The sequence below is a fragment of the Oncorhynchus gorbuscha genome, linkage group LG22 (genome assembly GCF_021184085.1).
Source record: "Oncorhynchus gorbuscha isolate QuinsamMale2020 ecotype Even-year linkage group LG22, OgorEven_v1.0, whole genome shotgun sequence".
NCBI classification, from domain to species: Eukaryota; Metazoa; Chordata; class Actinopteri; order Salmoniformes; family Salmonidae; genus Oncorhynchus; species Oncorhynchus gorbuscha.
In genome coordinates this window covers 46,963,012-46,969,011 of record NC_060194.1, presented here as the reverse complement: position 1 = coordinate 46,969,011, position 6,000 = coordinate 46,963,012, and positions in this window count along the sequence as shown.

Genomic DNA, 6,000 nt, shown 5'->3' with positions numbered 1-6,000 from the left:
TCAAATTTCTCAGCCCAAGCAAGTCTCTTCTTATTATTGGTGTCCTTTAGTAGTGGTTTCTTTGCAGCAATTCAACCATTAGGGCCTGATTCTCCTTCTGTACAGTTGATGTTGAAATGTGTCTGTTACTTGAAGTCTGTGAAGCATTTATTTGGGCTGCAATCTGAGGTGCAGTTAACTCACTGGTATGAAGAGATTCGGGAGACAGGCGCAGGAATGCGTAATAGTTTTTTTTATTATACCCCGAATTTACGGCGTGCCGTGTAAAGGCACAGGGACAAAGACCAAACAAACACGTAACAAAAACACGGGGTTGAAACCCAAACAATAGATCTTTGGGATCGGTGTCCCTTCCACGGGACGGTTGAGCTCACGTAGGCTAATGCAATTAGCATGAGGTTGTAAGTAACAAGAACATTTCCCAGGACATAGACATATCTGATATTGGCAGAAAGCTTAAATTCTTGTTAAACCTGTTAAGCCTACCCCCTACTTTTTCGAACATTCTGTTAAAAATCGCGCAACATTTCAGCGTCCTGCTACTCATGCCAGGAATATAGTATATGCATATGATTAGTATGTGTGGATAGAAAACACTCTGACGTTTCTAAAACTGGTTAAATCACGGCTGTGACTATAACAGAGCCTGTGTTTCATCGAAAAGCGCAAGAAAAACTGATCACCGAAAACTGGGAAAAATATCCATGCGCCACTTGCATGTATTGTCTATGGGAAACGAAATTACATGGGGCTGAGATTGCAAGTCCTACAGCTTCCACACGATGGCGCCAGTCTTGTCAATTGCCTGGGCTTTGTTTCTTGGTCAAACGAGTAAGAGAGAGCCCATTCCTTCCGGTCTCCGACAGGATGTTTTGGAGGAGAAATTTTCAACCATGAGTTCAAGACGTGGAGCTATTGAATACACATCGCCCCGTGATCCATTTGATAGATTATTAACGTCTACTAATACCTAAAGTTGGATTACAAAAGTATTTCGAAGTGTTTTGTGAAAGTTTATCGTCAACTTTTTTTATTTAAAAAAATGACGTTGCGTTTTAAAACGTTGTTTTTTCCTGGATCACACACTTTTCATAGATCGATATTTAGGGTATATATGGACCGATTTAATCTAAAAAAAAGACCCATAAGTGATGTTTATGGGACATCTAGGAGTGCCAACAAAGAAGCTTGTCAAAGGAATGTTTTATATTTTATTTCTGCGTTTTGTGTAGCGCCGGCTATGCTAATTATTTTGTTTACGTCCCCTTCAGGTATTTCGGGGTGTTGCATGCTATCAGATAATAGCTTCTCATGCTTTCGCCGAAAAGCATTTAAAAATCTGACTTGTTGGCTGGATTCACAACGAGTGTGTTTTAATGAACGTTTGAGTTTTAACGAGTGCTATTAGCATTTAGCGTAGCGCATTTGCATTTCCAGATGGCTAGATGGCACGCCTGCGTGTTGGGTGCGCTTAAGAGGTTAATCTAATTGCACTGTCCAATTTACAGTAGCTATTACAGTGAAATAATACCATGCTATTGTTTGAGGAGAGTGCACAATTTTGAACATGAAAAGTTATTAAAAAACAAATTAGGCACATTTGGGCAGTCTTGATACAAAATTTGGAACAGAAATACAATGATTCATTGGATCAGTCTAAAATGTTGCACATACACTGATACCATCTACTGGTCAAAATTGAAATTGCACCTGGGCTGGAAAAATACATTATGGCCTTTCTCTTGCATATCAAAGATGATTGTACAAAAAAAATACAAAAGAACGGTTGTTTTTTTCTTTGTATTATATTATACCAGATCTAATGTGTTATATTCTCCTACATTCCTTTCGCATTTCCATAAACTTCAAAGTGTTTCCTTTCAAATGGTACCAAGAATATGCATATCCTTGCTTCAGGTCCTGAGCTACAGGCAGTTAGATTTGGGAATGTCATTTCCAATCCAGGTGGGACGCCGGTGCCCCTGGGGGGAGGTACTGTCACGTCTGTGCCCCCTCTCCCCCCTGGCGCTCAAGGGCGCCAGGCTGCCCAGCACTATGTACTCCTGCCACCATCATTACGCACACCTGTTTCCCTCGTCACGCACATCAGCGCTTCATTGGACTCACGTGGACTCAATCACCTGCTTTCATTACCTTCCCTATATCTGTCTGTTCCCAAGGTTGTTCCCTGCTTCAGCATTATTGTCGTCATGTCGTTTTGTTCTTCATTACCTCCCCTATATCTGTCTGTTCCCGAGGTTGTTCCCTGCTTCAGCATTATTGTCGTCATGTCGTTTTGTTCTTCATTACCTCCCCTATATCTGTCTGTTCCCGAGGTTGTTCCCTGCTTCAGCATTATTGTCGTCATGTCGTTTTGTTCTTCATTACCTCCCCTATATCTGTCTGTTCCCGAGGTTGTTCCCTGCTTCAGCATTATTGTCGTCATGTCATTTTGTTCTTCATTACCTCCCCTATATCTGTCTGTTCCCGAGGTTTTTCACTGCTTCAGCATTATTGTCGTCATGTCGTTTTGTTCTTCATTACCTCCTCTATATCTGTCTGTTCCCGAGGTTGTTCCCTGCTTCAGCATTATTGTCGTCATGTCGTTTTGTTCTTCATTACCTCCCCTATATCTGTCTGTTCCCGAGGTTGTTCCCTGCTTCAGCATTATTGTCGTCATGTCATTTTGTTCTTCATTACCTTCCCTATATCTGTCTGTTCCCAAGGTTGTTCACTGCTTCAGCATTATTGTCGTCATGTCGTTTTGTTCTTCATTACCTCCTCTATATCTGTCTGTTCCCGAGGTTGTTCCCTGCTTCAGCATTATTGTCGTCATGTCGTTTTGTTCTTCATTACCTCCCCTATATCTGTCTGTTCCCGAGGTTGTTCCCTGCTTCAGCATTATTGTCGTCATGTCATTTTGTTCTTCATTACCTCCCCTATATCTGTCTGTTCCCAAGGTTGTTCCCTGCTTCAGCATTATTGTCGTCATGTCGTTTTGTTCTTCATTACCTCCCCTATATCTGTCTGTTCCCAAGGTTGTTCCCTGCTTCAGCATTATTGTCGTCATGTCGTTTTGTTCTTCATTACCTCCCCTATATCTGTCTGTTCCCGAGGTTGTTCCCTGCTTCAGCATTATTGTCGTCATGTCGTTTTGTTCTTCATTACCTCCCCTATATCTGTCTGTTCCCGAGGTTGTTCCCTGCTTCAGCATTATTGTCGTCATGTCGTTTTGTTCTTCATTACCTCCCTATATCTGTCTGTTCCCGAGGTTGTTCCCTGCTTCAGCATTATTGTCGTCATGTCGTTTTGTTCTTCATTACCTCCCCTATATCTGTCTGTTCCCGAGGTTGTTCCCTGCTTCAGCATTATTGTCGTCATGTCGTTTTGTTCTTCATTACCTCCCCTATATCTGTCTGTTCCCAAGGTTGTTCCCTGCTTCAGCATTATTGTCATGTCGTTTTGTTCTTCATTACCTCCCCTATATCTGTCTGTTCCCAAGGTTGTTCCCTGCTTCAGCATTATTGTCGTCATGTCATTTTGTTCTTCATTACCTTCCCTATATCTGTCTGTTCCCAAGGTTGTTCCCTGCTTCAGCATTATTGTCGTCGTGTCGTTTTGTTCTTCATTACCTCCCCTATATCTGTCTGTTCCCAAGGTTGTTCCCTGCTTCAGCATTATTGTCGTCATGTCGTTTTGTTCTTCATTTACCTCCCCTATATCTGTCTGTTCCCAAGGTTGTTCCCTGCTTCAGCATTATTGTCGTCATGTCGTTTTTTTCTTCATTACCTTCTCTATATCTGTCTGTTCCCAAGGTTGTTCCCTGCTTCAGCATTATTGTCGTCATGTCGTTTTGTTCTTCATTACCTCCCCTATATCTGTCTGTTCCCGAGGTTGTTCCCTGCTTCAGCATTATTGTCGTCATGTCGTTTTGTTCTTCATTACCTCCCCTATATCTGTCTGTTCCCCAGGTTGTTCCCTGCTTCAGCATTATTGTCGTCATGTCGTTTTGTTCTTCATTACCTCCCCTATATCTGTCTGTTCCCAAGGTTGTTCCCTGCTTCAGCATTATTGTCGTCATGTCGTTTTGTTCTTCATTACCTCCCTATATCTGTCTGTTCCCCAGGTTGTTCCCTGCTTCAGCATTATTGTCGTCATGTCGTTTTGTTCTTCATTACCTCCCCTATATCTGTCTGTTCCCAAGGTTGTTCCCTGCTTCAGCATTATTGTCGTCATGTCGTTTTGTTCTTCATTACCTCCCCTATATCTGTCTGTTCCCAAGGTTGTTCCCTGCTTCAGCATTATTGTCATCATGTCGTTTTGTTCTTCATTACCTTCCCTATATCTGTCTGTTCCCCAGGTTGTTCCCTGCTTCAGCATTATTGTCGTCGTGTCGTTTTGTCCTTCATTACCTCCCCTATATCTGTCTGTTCCCCAGGTTGTTCCCTGCTTCAGCATTATTGTCGTCATGTCGTTTTGTTCTTCATTACCTTCCCTATATCTGTCTGTTCCCCAGGTTGTTCCCTGCTTCAGCATTATTGTCGTCGTGTCGTTTTGTCTTCATTACCTCCCCTATATCTGTCTGTTCCCCAGGTTGTTCCCTGCTTCAGCATTATTGTCGTCATGTCGTTTTGTTCTTCATTACCTCCCCTATATCTGTCTGTTCCCCAGGTTGTTCCCTGCTTCAGCATTATTGTCGTCGTGTCGTTTTGTTCCTCCTGTTCTGACACTGTCCCTGTTCAGTCACTTTGTCCGTTCATTAAAATGTTCAACTACCTGAACCTGCTTCTCATCTCCAGCGTCGGTTCTTACGTCACCTGGTTGTCCAGGTCTTAATTGAAAGGACACAGACACTAGGCCCTCCGTGGAATGAGTTTGACACCCTGCTGTACAGTATTTCACAACAGTAATAATGATGCGCGTCACAATGGGAGAGAGTGAGATGGTTGCTGACAGAGAGTCCACAGAAAGAGTTATAGATGCTGTCAGGATAACCATCGCACCCTATTCCCTATATAGTGCTGTCTCAGATGACACCCTATTCCCTATATAGTGCTGTCTCAGATGACACCCTATTCCCTATATAGTGCTGTCTCAGATGACACCATATCCCTATATAGTGCTGTCTCAGATGACACCATATCCCTATATAGTGCTGTCTCAGATGACACCATCTTCCCTATATAGTGCTGTCTCAGATGACACCATATCCCTATATAGTGCTGTCTCAGATGACACCATATCCCTATATAGTGCTGTCTCAGATGACACCCTATTCCCTATATAGTGCTGTCTCAGATGACACCATATTCCCTATATAGTGCTGTCTCAGATGACACCATATCCCTATATAGTGCTGTCTCAGATGACACCATATTCCCTATATAGTGCTGTCTCAGATGACACCATATTCCCTATATAGTGCTGTCTCAGATGACACCATATCCCTATATAGTGCTGTCTCAGATGACACCATATTCCCTATATAGTGCTGTCTCAGATGACACCATATCCCTATATAGTGCTGTCTCAGATGACACCATATTCCCTATATAGTGCTGTCTCAGATGACACCATATCCTATATAGTGCTGTCTCAGATGACACCATATTCCCTATATAGTGCTGTCTCAGATGACACCATATCCCTATATAGTGCTGTCTCAGATGACACCATATCTCTATATAGTGCACTACTTTTGACCAGAGTTCTAAGGTGACATTTGGGATGAAAGCCATAGAGAGTTCTAGATGCTATGAGGACATTCAGGACACCTGTTATGGGCTCACACAACAGACTGAATAAAAGCATACTCCTATTGATACTGTTGCTATGGATACAAAAGCTACAGAGGCATGATACCCAAGCCCACCCAATCAGAGGCATGTTACCCAAAACCACCCAATCAGGGTTGGGGTCAATTGTAATTGAAGTCAGTCAATTCAGGAAGTGTTTTAAATGTACAAATTCCAAAACTTTTACACCTTTTCAGCTTATTGA